Here is a 14375-nt window from a genome sequence, read left to right as displayed (position 1 = left end):
AACATGTTATTAGGGGCTCATACAACTCTTATCACAATCCATACATACATCAATTGTTTAAGGCACATCTGTACATTCATTGCCCTCATCATTTTCAAAGCATTTGCTCTCCACTTAAGCCCTTTGCATCAGGTCCTCTTTTTCCCCCCTCCCTCCCTGCTCCCTCTCCCTCATGAGCCCTTGATAATTTATAAGTTATTATTTTGTCATATCTTACCCTGTCTGACTTCTCCCTTCAGCCCCTTTTCTGTTGTCCTTCCCCCAGGGAGGAGGTCACATGTAGATCCTTGTAACTGGTTCCCTCTTTCCAACCCACTCTCCCTCTACCCTCACAGTATCGCCCCTCACACCCCTGGTCCTGAAGGTATCATCCATCCTGGATTCCCTGTGCCTCCAACTCATATCTGCACCAGTGTACAACCTCTGCTCTATCTAGACTTGCAAGGTAGAGTTGGGATCATGATAGTGGGAGGGGCGGGGGGGGGAGGAGGAAGCATTTAGGAACTAGAGGAAAGCTGTATTCTACAGGGGTGCTATATCGCACCCTGACTGACTCATCTCCTCCCCTAGACCCCTCCTCAAGGAGATCTCCAGTGGCTGATCCACTCTGCACTTCCCCCTTCATTCACTATGGTAAGATTTTTTTGTTCTTTGATGCCTGATAACTTATCCCTTCAAAACCACGTGATCGCACAGGCTGGCGTGTTCTTCCATGTGAGCTTTGTTGCTTTTGAGCTAGATGGCCACTTGTTTATCTTCAAGCCTTTAAGACCCCAGATGCTATATCTTTTCATAACCGGGCACCATCAGCTTTCTTCACCACATTTGCTTATTCATGCGCTTTGTCTTCAGCGGTTGTGTCGGGAGGGTGAGCATCATAGAATGCCAATTTAATAGAACAAAGTATTCTTGCATTGAGTGAGAACTTGAGTAGAGGCCTATTGTCCTTTCACCACCTTAAAAATAAACCTATAAATATGCCCCAAGGTGTGAATGCAACATTCCTGCGTGGAGTAGGGAACCAGTGGAGACATCTGGAGGGCTGGCTCCAGTACCAAATACTAAGTGGATGCCTGCCTCTGCCCCCACCCCCCGAAGAATTTATTTCAAAGGACAGCACTGAATCTGTAGCTCCAGGAGAGGCACATATCTAATTGGAGCACACGGGAGCAGATGAAGGGGGAGTAAGAGAGGGTGGAACACATCCTGTTACACCAGGCCCTGAGGACAATGACTCCAATTACAGCAGCCAGTCCACAGAGAGGACCACATGGCCAGCCCCACTATGAGACATGATGTGCCTCCCTGACTCATGGCCCTGCGGGGAACAGCACCGGAGACATAGTGTGGGAATTGTGCCCGTCCTGATCCCACCACACCGAGAGTAAATTTTAACACTTTGCAAACACAATTCTTATTTAATTTACCTCATTAAATATAAAAAGGCTCTATGAAATATAAGATTGCATACACACCTCACTTATCCACCATTATACAATATTTTTTAATATACATCTGGAGTAAAAATATCCATTTACCTATTCTGTGTATTCATTAATGATATGTGCCATGAGATAGAAATGAGAGTGTGTGAGGAAAGAGTAACATTACTGCGATGGTTATGGGTCAACTTCTCACAGACACAATTCTCAGTGGTTTAGCAGCTATCATGAGGAAATCTGGCAGCTATGCAAGGATGTGATGTGGCACTATGGATTGGTGGTATTTTCATTTGCTTAATTTAATTGTGAAAGTTGTAAAATGAATAAGGAAGTTCAAAGAAGGTTTGACATATTTGAGTTATGGTTTTGGCAAAGATTCTGAAAGTACTCTCTGTTGCCTGAAAGGCAAACAAATTTTGGAAAAAGTCCATGCAGAAAGCCCCTTACAAGTGAGACTTACTCTCAATTTACACATGTCATCGGGAAAGCCATTCGTTGAAAAGAAAGGAAACCTTCAAGGAGGTGAATTGACACAGGCCTGCAAGAAAGCATTCTGCCATTTCATGATGCAGCATTCTGTTGTCCCTACATTTGCTAGGGGTTACAGCTGACAAGAAGGTACCTAACTACAATAACAATGTTTAATTATTTTCCATGTTACGGTCTCTTGTAGTCAGATTGTATTTTCACTGAATGCCAGTTTTCCTATAACAATTCTGAAATTAGACCAAGCCATCAATGGGTTTATAAAGACTTGGGTTAGATATAATTGTTGTTGTTGTTATTGTTGTTATTGTTACTGTTATTATCAATCAACTCTGACCCAGAGCAACCCTCTGCACAAGAGAACTGAACACTGGAAAGTCCTGCGTCATCCTCACAATTGTTCCTGTGCTTGAGCCCATGATGCAGTCACTGTGTTAACCCATGCGCCAATCCCTTTCTTTGTCGCTCCCCCACTTTACCAAACATGATGGGCTTCCTCAAGGGCGGGGCTGACATTATGCCAAAAGTGTGTAAGATGAAGACTCCCCATCCTTGCTTCTAAGGAGTACTCTGACCTTAAGTCTTCTGACACTGATTGGTTTCTCCTTTTAGTTGTTCACCAGTGCTTTCAGTATTCTTCTCCAGCACCACATTTCAAATGCATTCACTCTTCTATGGTCATCCCTAGTCAATGTCTAATTTTCACATGCATACGATGCAATGGGGAATGCCATGGCCAGGTGCACCTTAGTCCTGAAACTAATCCTTGACCTTTAACACTCTAAAGAGGTCTATAGGCAGAGTTACCTAATGTAATACCTATGTTGATCCCTTGGCTGCTGCTTTCATGAGCACTGATTGGAGATGCAGTCAAGGAAAACAGTCTCTATAAGGTCACTATGTTCTCTACTTATCATGAAGTTACTTATTGGTTCAGATGTGAAGATTTTGGTCCTCCTTACATTCAATGGTAATACATACCAAATACTATGATCCTTGATTATCATCAGCAAGTGCTTCAATTTCTCCTCACTTTCTGGGAGAAAGGTTCTATCAGCTGCACACCACAGGTTGTTAATAAGCCTTCCTACAGTCCTAATGCCCCACGCTTCATCATATAACCCAGCTTCTCTGATGGTGTGCTCAGCATATTACTGAACAAGCATGGTGAGAGGATACAGTCCTGACACACACCTTTTGAACTAGGCAATATTCCCTTGTATTTATTTGCACAACAGCCTCATGATCCGTGCACAAGTTCTGAATAAGCACAATGAAATTCCAATTCTTCTCAAGGTTACCCAAAATTCGTTAGGGTCCACAAATTAGAATGCTTTTCTTATGGTCATTGAGACACAGGTAAACATCTTTCTGGTACATCCATCTTTCTGGGTTAAAAAAAAGTCTTAACTTTACATCTCAGAGTGTTGACCTTCACATATTGTTTTAAAGTTTTAATATCCTATACATTAACATAATTAAGTACCATGTAACATACTTTTCTACAATTAATTTATACTCTTTTTTGAGGAAAGTCAATGAGAAACCCTACCCTCCACTCATATATATTTACACCTTTAATTTTGAAGAAAAAACAAGGTTCAATTAATCCCATCAGTGCACATTCACTGAAGGAATTATTATTAGACCCTAGAAGGGAGACCATTGGCATAATTACACAAAACAGAAAAACTGTTCTATGACATATTACACTGATGATAGAGGAGAGATACTATGAAGGAGGACACAGTGTCAATGTCAAGGCTAAAGTCAATGACATTAAGTCACCTATGTGTGAATTGACTTTGGCCAAAGACTATCCAGAGTGTCAAAAGTCTTCACATTTGTGGCATGGTAAACTCACATGTGATAGCAAAATGCACTTACTTGATTATGGAGGGTCAATATGCACAAAATAAAGAGCCCAGAACTTATTTTTTACAAAAGTTACTCAGTACCCACAATACAGTATTGAATCTCACAGGCCTGGAAAATTGAGGAGTGGAAATGATTCTATAGCAATATTCTCTGGTTAGCATACTGATATTAAATACTTTTCTTGAAGAGTTAGGCTTTTTTCAAATGGAAACTTTTTTACATGTATCTTCAATTTATATTTTAAGCAACAAATTCTTTATCACCACCACTACCTCTGCCCTGATATTTTTATTGTCTGGTTCCATATTCCTGCTTATCTAAACAGAACAGTAGGCTTCAGGTTTCTGTAGTTAGTTAGTGAGTTCTAAAGATGCTCGCAAGAAGGAGGAGGTGGAAGTTCATAACTTTTGAGTGGCTTGAATTCTGCTTCTTCCCTTCTTATAAAGATTTAGAGGAAACAGACCTCTACTTGATTTTACAGGAAAAAGACAGAACTTTCTACTCCATACGGAGTTAGTCTCCGAAACACACTTGAGAAGTTCCACCCCATCCTATTTAGCTGCTCCGTGTCGGCATTGACTCCACAGAAGTGAGCGCATTTCACAGGAGTCCTGGTGGTGGGTGTCAGGCTGTTCACTGCAAGGTCAGCAAAATCACCAGCCACTAGTGGAATAAAGATAAATCAGCATCAATGCCCAAACCTTGGGAGCATCCTTCATGCTTGTTGGCCTCCTGAATGCCTTCTTTGGCGAAGTCTGTTTATGTTCTCTGTTCATTTAAAAAATTAGATTAGAGGACCTGATGCAAAGGGCTTAAGTGGAGAGCAAATGCTTTGAGAATGATTGGGGCAGGGAATGTGCAGATGTGCTTTATACAATTGATGTATGTATATATATGGATTGCGATCAGAGTTGTATGAGCCCCTAATAAAATGTTTTAAAAATTAGATTATTTGTCTTTCTTTGTTGAGGTGTTGAATTTTTATATCTATTTTAGAGATTAATCCCTTGTCCAATATACAATTGCCCATTTTCCCCAGGCGGTGAATTCTCTTACTCTATTGTCAAAATATTTTTGTGATTTTAAGTATCTTATTTTTAATAGATCCCAATCTCGGATGTCTTCTGCTGTTCTTGTGTTTTAAGTTATCTCTTCTCAATGTATGTTGGGCCACATCAGCAAAAATAAATAAATAAATAAACTCCAAAGGCTTTATTCCATTTATGCTATTACATTTGACATTTTCAATGAAGCTCTTCCCCAGGAATATTTTGAGTGTCTTCCAACCTGAAAGTCCCAAATTCCAGAACAATGACAGATGATGTTAAACCTTTATCAGGGTGGCTACTATTTTTTTTTTCACAAATCATCTCACATAAACTGAAAGCTCTGCAGAAATATGTCCACTATAAGTGACCCAGCTGATATTTCAAATGGTTGTTGCTGTTTTTATGTGCCACATGGCTGGGTAAGGTCCATAGTGACCCTATGTACACCAGAAGGAAATGTTGCTTGTTCTTCCTGGTTTTTGTTCTATTTAAGCCCATTGTGCAGCCACTGTATCCATCCTTCTCACTGAGGATCTCCCTCTTTTTTCTGCCTCTCTCCTTTACCAAGCATGATGTCCCTTTAGAGTGACTGATCTCTCCTCATGCATTGTCCAAAGTATATGAGACGAAGCCTCACCATCCTCTCTTCTACGGGAAACCCTGTCTCTCTTCTCAAGACAGATTTGTTTGTTCTTTAAGGAGTTCGTGGTATTTTCAATATTCTTCATCAGCTGTATAATGCGTTGCATTCATTCATCTTCAGCCTTTCTTATTCAAAGCCCAACTTTCACTAGAATGCGGGGCGACTGAAAATGCCATGGCTTGAACCAGAAGCACCTCAGTTTTCTAGGGGATATCCTTGCTCTTCAACACTTTAATGAAGTCTTGTGCAGCAGATTTACCCAACACAATAGCTTGCTTGATTTCTTGACTACAGTCTTTAAGCATGTATGCCCACTTCACTCAAGCCCACATTTCTGATACTAGTCTGTAAGTCTCTCTTCAGACTCATAAAGCACATTCAGTGATGCAGAATGTAGGGAGATCGCAGGCCAGTGGGTGAGAATCTGAGTGGAAATGAGATTGGTGGCAATGTAGCAAGACTGTAGCAAATGTCAAGGTCAGCAAGTAAGAGAAGGAGGGAGCAGAGAAAGAGGTGAGGAAAGCCATTGCACCCAAGAAGAGAGAATCAGGCTGTGATCTGATGGACAAGTTTGACTCCACCTCTAGCTAGGAGTGTCTAGTTGACATAAAATCATCTGACTACCCCATCCAGGGCAGGTTTAGCTGAGTTCGAGCTCTGATGGTGCAGTGGATTACCCTTTGGGTTACTAACTGCAGAGCCAGCAGTTTGAGTCTACTACCAGATAAAAGAGGGAAAAATTAGACTTTCTACTCCCATAAAGAGTTATATTCTAGAACTCTGGGACAGTTCTGCTTTGTCCTATAGGGGTACTATGTGTTAGAGTGGACTCAATGGTAATGAGTGAGCTGTATAGAAATAATAAAAGTGAGTGGGTGGCTTTAGCAAGCAGAAATTTGCAATAAGAGACTAATTTCCAACATTGTTGCAATACATGTTATCATAGTAAAACAAAATAGCATACTATAATTTTATGTTATAGTATTATTTGTATCTCACACATCTTACAATAGAGCTGCTATAGATAAAATATATGGCATTCATTTATTCTGATAAGCACCAACATGAACATTTCTCACTATATGTTTGGTAACAAATATAGTAAACAAAACAAAAATATGGGAAGATGAATAGTTCATTATGACAGCTGCTAGCTTGACAAAATCATTATAATTCATATTCCAATATTTCTTTCCTGTGTCTAACTTGCAATAACTAAAATACATTAACATTTTCAGAAATATGTGTCTTTCTCCATCTGGCATATGGCTTTTAAAACTAATTTTCTGTAATTTAGAAAATTTGGAAACAGCTGGCAAAAAAAGAGTATTTTTATTAAGCTTTTCAGTATCATATTTGTAAGATCTGTAGCTTTGCCAACATTTTTATGTCTAGAACATTTTACTCATTTTTCAGCTTCAAATATATTTCTCAGTAATAAGAATAGGTGTAATTTGATCTTTAATTATCCATATCTATATATTAATCTCATGCTTTCAAATTTTATATGGTTATAATTCAACTATCATTGTTTTTTTTTTAAAAAATTAAGCATGAGAAGTACATTTTGTAAGCAATAAATATTTTCGAATTTGTCTGGTAGGGCATAATCAAGGGCAATGTAACTGGGAGGAATTACTGAAACCCAAATGAAGGCTGAACATGATGTGAGAAAAGAGGAAAGTAAAAGGAAATAGAGAAAAGAACTAGGGAGCAAAGATCATTTATACAGGTCTAAAAACAGGCATGTACATATATAAATATGTTTATATATGAGGATGGGGAAATATATTTCTATTCATTTATTTATAGGTTTACTATTAATGAAGCAGATGAGCTTTGGACCTCTACTCAAGTACTCCCTCAGTGCAAGAAAACTTAATTCTATTAAATTGTCATTCCATAATGCTCACCTTCCCAATATAATCACGAAGACAAAGTGGGTGCATAAGCACTTGTGGTGAAGAAAGCTGATATGGTGCCCACATATCAAAAGATATAGCACCTGGGATCTTAAAGACTTGAAGATAAACAAGTGGCCATCTAGCAGAGAAGCAACAAAGCCCACATGGAAGAAGCACACCAGCCTGTGTGATCAAGAGGTGTCGATAGGATCAGGTATCAGGCATCAACGAACAAAAAACATATCACTGTGAATGAGGGGATTGGGGGTGGAGACCCAAAGCCCATCTGTAGGCAACTGGACACTCCTTTACAGAAGGGACTTGGGGAGGAGATGAGCCAGTCAGGGTGCAGTATAGCATTGAAGAAAAATACAACTTTCCTCTAGTTCTTGAATTCTTCCCCCCCACCCCCAACAATCATGAACCCAATTCTACCTTACAAATCTGGCTAGACTAGAGAATGTACACTGGTACAGATAGAAACTGAAAACACACGGAGTCCTGGACAGATAAACCCTTCGGGACAAATAATGTGAGTAGTGATACCAGGAGGATAAGGGGAAGGTGGGGGAGAAACGGGGAACTGATCACAATGACCTACATATAACCCCTGATGGACAACAGAAAAGTGGATGAGAGGAGACATCAGACACTGTAATACATGAAATAATAATAATAATTTATAAATTATCAAGGGTTTACAAGGGAGGGAGGGTAGGAAAGGGAGAGGGGAAAAATGAGGAGCTGATACCAAGGGCTCAAGTAGAAAGAAAATGTATCGAGAATGATGATGGCAACAAATGTACAAATGTGCTTGACACAGTGGATGGATGGATTGTGATAAGAGTTGTATGAGCCCTCAATTACATGATTAAAATATGCATATGAAGACTTTTCTCTGGTTATGGTTTCCTTCTCATATATGTCACTCCTGAGTTCTATATTTCTGTTACTTAAATGCCCATTTACTTTCTTTGTAATTTTATACCTTTTCATTTTTTCATAATCTTCAATATTTAATAATTTATAAGAACTTCTGTCTCCAAACCCACCCCGTTTTTGCCATTGATGGAATCTGACTCAACAATGTAGTCATTTCATGAAAAATATAGACGTTTTATGTATACACTAAAAATCACATAGTCTCCTAATTGGTAAAGATTAGGGAAAATGATACTATGACAACAACAACAAAATATATATGAGCACAGTTAAAGCCATTGTGCTGGTAGTCAGATGATTTTATCTCAACTACTCAGTTCTGCCTGGGGGCGGAGTCAACCCTGTCAATCATGTCAGAGTTTGATGCTGTGTTCTTAGTCATGTGGCCTTCTTATAAGTGGGGACCCTGGGGCCCACGCTCTCTATATACTACTTCACCTGTCTGCTTGCTTGGTCACCTGAGAGTTGTCAGTGCCCTGCCATGTTCCCACTGACCTTGGACCTGCATGACTCTTTTCCCACTGGCCTGTGACCTTCCTGCATTCTGCAACATTGCTCAGAGCTGCATGAGCCTGAAGAGGGACTTATGGTCCAGTCTTGGCCTTAAGGACTTGAGTTGGAATGGGCTGGGAAGTTCTCTTTATATATTATTGCCTCTTAATACAAAGTTCTTCTACATATAGAAATGTCACCTGATTTGTTTCTCTAGCTAAGCCAGCATAACACACTTTTCTTTAAAAATTATTTTAAAATTAAATTTAGTTCAATTAACAGACTCAAAAGAAAAAGAAAGAGAAGATGATCTTTGTATAAAGGTTTCAAGGACTCGATTTGAACATATATCAATTATACATATTTTGGGATATGTATTTATAAATGCCCAATTATTAAGGAAACAAATTAAATTGCTATATTTAACTATTAAAACTATGTACCAGCCATTATTAAAAGCATTGAAGGCTTTTCCATCTAGAAATAGAGACAGTCTTTCTGGGGACATTTTCACAAAATGTTGTTCTGGAGAAGCTGAGGTTCCTATAGCCTCATGCACACTAACAGAGGAAGACACAGGCCTTATGCCTAAGATGCTGATTTCAAACTCTTTCTGCTATATAACTAAAATCCCCAAAGTCTGTATTTTCTGTATAATTAACCTGAAGGGTTAAACAATTTCAGCTGCTTTATTTTAAATGGATTAAAATTAAAATGGTTCATTTTAGAACAGGGGTGTTTCAGCAATTTCCCTGAAAATATACAAACAAAATAAAACTCAAAATTAGACATGCAAGTTAAGTTGACATTTCATAATTCAAATTACTTTCTATAAGTACCTAGATAAGGATATGTAAGTCTCTAGAAGGTGTTTCTCAATTACTTTTAAAGTACTTTTCCAAGGAAAAAAATCAGAATGTGATCAAAATAGAACACTCCAAAGAAAGGAAAGATCATCCATTTCTATAGGTTAAGGGATCACTAATTGAACATATGTCAGTGATTCATGTTTTGGGATTTTTATTCAAGAACAACTGAACTAGATTCCTACTTAAAGTATTTCATTGTGTTACTTGACAAAAGTCTCTAAGATTTATTGGCAAATAGAGAGGTAAAAAGGCTACTGTAATCATAGAATAAGTATAATTTTTTTATATTGTTCAATCCCAAAAGAAACAAAGAGTTAAATTACTTCAAGAATGAAGACATGTAGGGATTAAATTGGGGGAAAGGAGCTACAAAATAGACTTACAATGTGGTGAAACAATACTAAATTTAAGTTGCACTATGAATCAGTAATCAAATGACAGGCTTTTTATATAAATGGTGTTTCATGATGGGTTAACCATCTCAAAAAGACTCTATTATCGTTAAATTGCATAATTTGGGGAAAGTGACTTCAAATAGCATAACTTCGTGTCAGTCAACAGTTTGTCAATTTGTTGTGCTGTGCTGGCTTGTGTGTGGCTGGCACAGTGGCAGCTGTCTCACTGGTGTTTCAAAGGCCAGCAGGCTCAGCCAAAGTGAACAGGTTTGGGCAGCGCTTCCAGACTAAGAACAGAAGCAAAGACGGCTCGGCTCCCCACTTTGGAGGAAGGAACTACCGAAGCTTATAAACAGCTTTGAAGCATTGTCTGATACTAAAGACCTCATGAATGGAACATTTCTGAGACACCCAGAGAATGGGCCCTCAGGTGGCATGTCCTCAAAAGGGACTGAAGAGAAATGGAGTTCCCAGCGTGGAGTTGACCTTTGAGAAGTCAATGGAGTGAAGCCTGTGGGCGTGGAGACTTCGGGATCAGCATTTGTTTGTGGGCATGGCTCAAGGTAAAGAGAAACAGCTCTAAAATTCCGCTAATGATCAGACCTTGGAATGTATGAAGTATGAATTTAGGAAAATGTTAAGTGGTAAAACATTAAATGGAATGCAGAAAGGTCAAAGTTCTATGCATTAGTGGGCTGAAATGGCTGGTATTGGGTATCTTGAATTAAAAAACCTTATGATTAACGATGGCAGGAATAATATAATTGACAGAAATGGGGTAGCATTCATTGTTTAAAAAAATCAATCAGCAAGGACAACACAGTCTATGATAGGATTATATCCATCTGCCTTCAAAGAAATCTAATCATTACACATATTATTCAGATATATACACCAAATACAAAATTTAATGAGGATGAAATTTATGTATTCTACAACAAAATTTAGTCTGAAACTGATCAAACATACAATCAAGAAACATTGTTAATTTTTGGCAATTGGATTGCAAATGTAGGAAACAACCAAGGACAAACAGTAGTTGGAAAATATGGACTGGGTGATGGAAATGAAGCTGGAGATCACATGATAGGATTTTGCAAAATCAAGGACTTATTCAGGTCATATACTTTTTTACAACAACACAAAGGCCAATACACACAAGGACTTCTCCAGAGGGAAAGCTAGAAATCAAATTGAAAATATTTGTGGGAAGAAACACTGGAGAAGATCAATATCAGCAGCTAAAACCAGGGTATGGGTGACTATGGAGCAGATCATTAATTGCAAAAATTCAAGTTCAGGATAAAACTAAAGATTTTAAAATAATTCCACCGAAGCCAAAATGTGACCTTAAGAAACTGCACTTGAATTTAGAGAACAACTCAAGAACAGATCTGAAGCATTGTGCACTAATGACAGAAGACCTTATGTGTTGAAGGAGGACATCAAGATCAGCATTCGTGAACAATCATCACTAAAAAGACAGGAAAGAAAGAAAAGATAAAAGTGGATGTCAGACGGAAGTCTGAAATTTACTCTTCATCAAAGAGTAGCTAATGCAAATGGAAGAAGTGATGAAGTCAAAGAGCTGAATAGAAAATTTCAATAGGAAGCTCAAGAAGAGAAGGCCAAATATTATAATTAAATTTTCAAACACCTGTTGTTACATCACATAAAGTCTGCTGTAACCCACAACAACGCTAGTCACAACAGAATGACACACTGCTCAATCTTGCATCATCCTCAAAATGATTTTTATGCCTAAACTCATTAATACAGCGGTTGTGTCAATCCATCTCCTTGAGGGACTTGTCTTTTTCACTGATCCTTCACTTTACCAAACATGATGTCCTGTTCCAGTGTGCCGAGTCTCTCCAGACAATATGTCCAAAATATATAAGATGAAGTATTCCCATCCTTGCTCCCAAAGGGCACTCTCGCCTTACTGCTTCCAATACAAATTGGTTATTCGTTTGTCTTTTTAGCATTCTCTCAATATTCTTCTCCAGCACCATAAATCAAATGTATAGATTTTTTATGGTTTTCCATATTCAATGCTCAACTTTCACATGCATATGAGGCAATATAGAATACCAGGACTTAAGGCAGGCACACCATAGTCTTCAACATCTTTGTTTTCAACATTTTAAAGAGGGTTTGTGCAGCAGATTTCCCTAATGCAATATGTCTTTTGATCTCTTGACTGCTCCTTCCATGAGCACTGCTCATGGATCCAAGTAAGACAAAATCCTTGACAACTTCAAACTTTTTCCTCTTATCATGATGCTGCTTTGGGGGCCAGTTGTGAGGATTTGGGTCTTCCTTACATTGAGTTGTATTTCATACTGAAGGCTGCAATTCTTGATCTTCATCAGCTAGTGCTTCAAGTTCTCCTCACATGCAGCAGGCAAAGTTGTGTCATTTGCATATTGCAGGTTGTTAATAACTTTCCCCAAATCCTGTATTTCGCTGACTGAATAAAAGATTTGCTTTTGTGAATTTTAACAAATTATGAATATCATTATGAGGAATGGAAGTTTCAGAACAATCAACTGTGTTCTTGCAGAACCTGTATTCCTTCACTATCTGGGTTAAAGCAAGCGATCCTAGAAAGAAGAACGCAGCATCAGGATTGAAGCAGGAAAGACTCACTAACAACCAGTCAGAGACAGATGATAAAGTATTTCTTGTCAAAGATGAAGAGGAATGGAAGGACTCACTGCTGAAGATCATAGGCTATCGCCCCCAGTATGAATTACACTACGACATAAGGAAAATAAAAATCCTCACAACTAAACCAGTAAGCGGTGTCAATATGCAGAGAAGCGACTGAGCTTGTCATGTTGTTCATTTTACTAGGATTCATGACCAATGCCAGGGGAAGTGGCAGTCAGGAATTCCAATTAATTATTGCAGTGCACAATCTGCTGCTACAAAAACGAATGTCCCTAAGGAGAATAACATGAACCTGATACAAAGCATGTTTTCTTTCCCAATCATTTCCTATGCATGGAAAAACTGGACAATGAATTCTGCAGATTGAAAAACAAACATTTGAATTACAAACAATATTGACTATGTCGACTGCCAATGGAATGACCAAATCTGTCTTTGAAGAGGTATAAATGGAATGCTCGTCTGATGTAAGAATAAGAGTCTTTGGCTACCTTACTTTAGATATTGGCCAGAAGGTGGATATCATGCTTCCTAAAGTGCAGAGTCAGGGAAAAGAGGAATGACAAATGGCTGATGGTTTGATGGGGGCTTCAGCAATGGGCACCACCATTGCAATCAGTGTAAGGATGGAGAAGACTGGCAATGTCTTCTTCTACTATTTGCAGTGTGTCAGAACTGTCTTGATAGGATTACACTATATCACCAACAGGTGTGATAAGTATCTGAATATAAAAGACCATAATTTAAGGATACTATCTATCTGGGAAAGAAGTTGGATTTTTTGTACATTGTAATGCAAACCATTTATAAAATGTCATGAGAGTGTTGGCAAAAAGATCGATATACCTTAATCAATGATCATATTTGCAAAAACATTGACAGTAAAATGGGAGATACTTGTTTTCCTGTATTTGTGTGCATCATTAAATGAACCAATTTAAAAAGACCTAGTTAAGGACTTTGTTTAAGCTTAGCTAAATCATTCTCCTCTTTCAAAGAGAGAAGCCTGCCTCCCATTTCGCAGACTTTCTGGTTCAGCTACTTTCATATTCTTCTTTGTCTTTGACTAGATTCTGACTCCATTAGTAACGATGTGCTGGAATGATGGTTCCGGTGAAGATTTTTGAATGTACCATGGCTGCCAAGTACACAAACTTGTCTCAGAGAAGTACAGCCAGGTGCTCCTAAGAAGCAAACAATCTATACTGCATCTCAAGAATTTGAATACATAAACTGAGAGATCAGTCTCTGGAAAGGAGTTCACGCTTGGTAAAGTGGCAGTGAAACAGAGGAAGTACTTTGTAAGATGTGTGGACACAGTGGCTACAAGTGTGTGTGCAAAAATAAGAACAAGGTTAAGGTAATAATCGGGGAAGCGCTGAGGTAAAACAGACACAATGCCACCTAAAAGCAACAACGTGGGATTTGTTGATATGATCCATTATATACAGGATTGCATAATGCTTTTCACCACCACTTATCTGTCAGTTTGTCTTACTGTGGAGGCTCGCTTGTTGCTGTCATGCTGGAAGGAATTTCACTGGTATTTCAAATGTCTGCAGAGTCACCCAAAAGGAAGAGATTTCAGCAAAGCTTCCA

At 38.6% G+C, this 14375-nt stretch overlaps 1 pseudogene; it reads left to right on the top strand.

Moving 5' to 3' along the window:
- LOC142439927 (polyhomeotic-like protein 2 pseudogene) overlaps positions 1–12933 on the top strand; it is a 59218-nt pseudogene extending 46285 nt beyond the window's left edge.
- Positions 12934–14375: the final 1442 nt, after the last annotated feature.

The sequence above is a fragment of the Tenrec ecaudatus genome, chromosome 2 (assembly GCF_050624435.1).
Source record: "Tenrec ecaudatus isolate mTenEca1 chromosome 2, mTenEca1.hap1, whole genome shotgun sequence".
Classification (NCBI taxonomy): Eukaryota; Metazoa; Chordata; class Mammalia; order Afrosoricida; family Tenrecidae; genus Tenrec; species Tenrec ecaudatus.
Note: the sequence above shows the minus strand (reverse complement) of the source record. Positions and strands in the feature narration are given on the sequence as shown.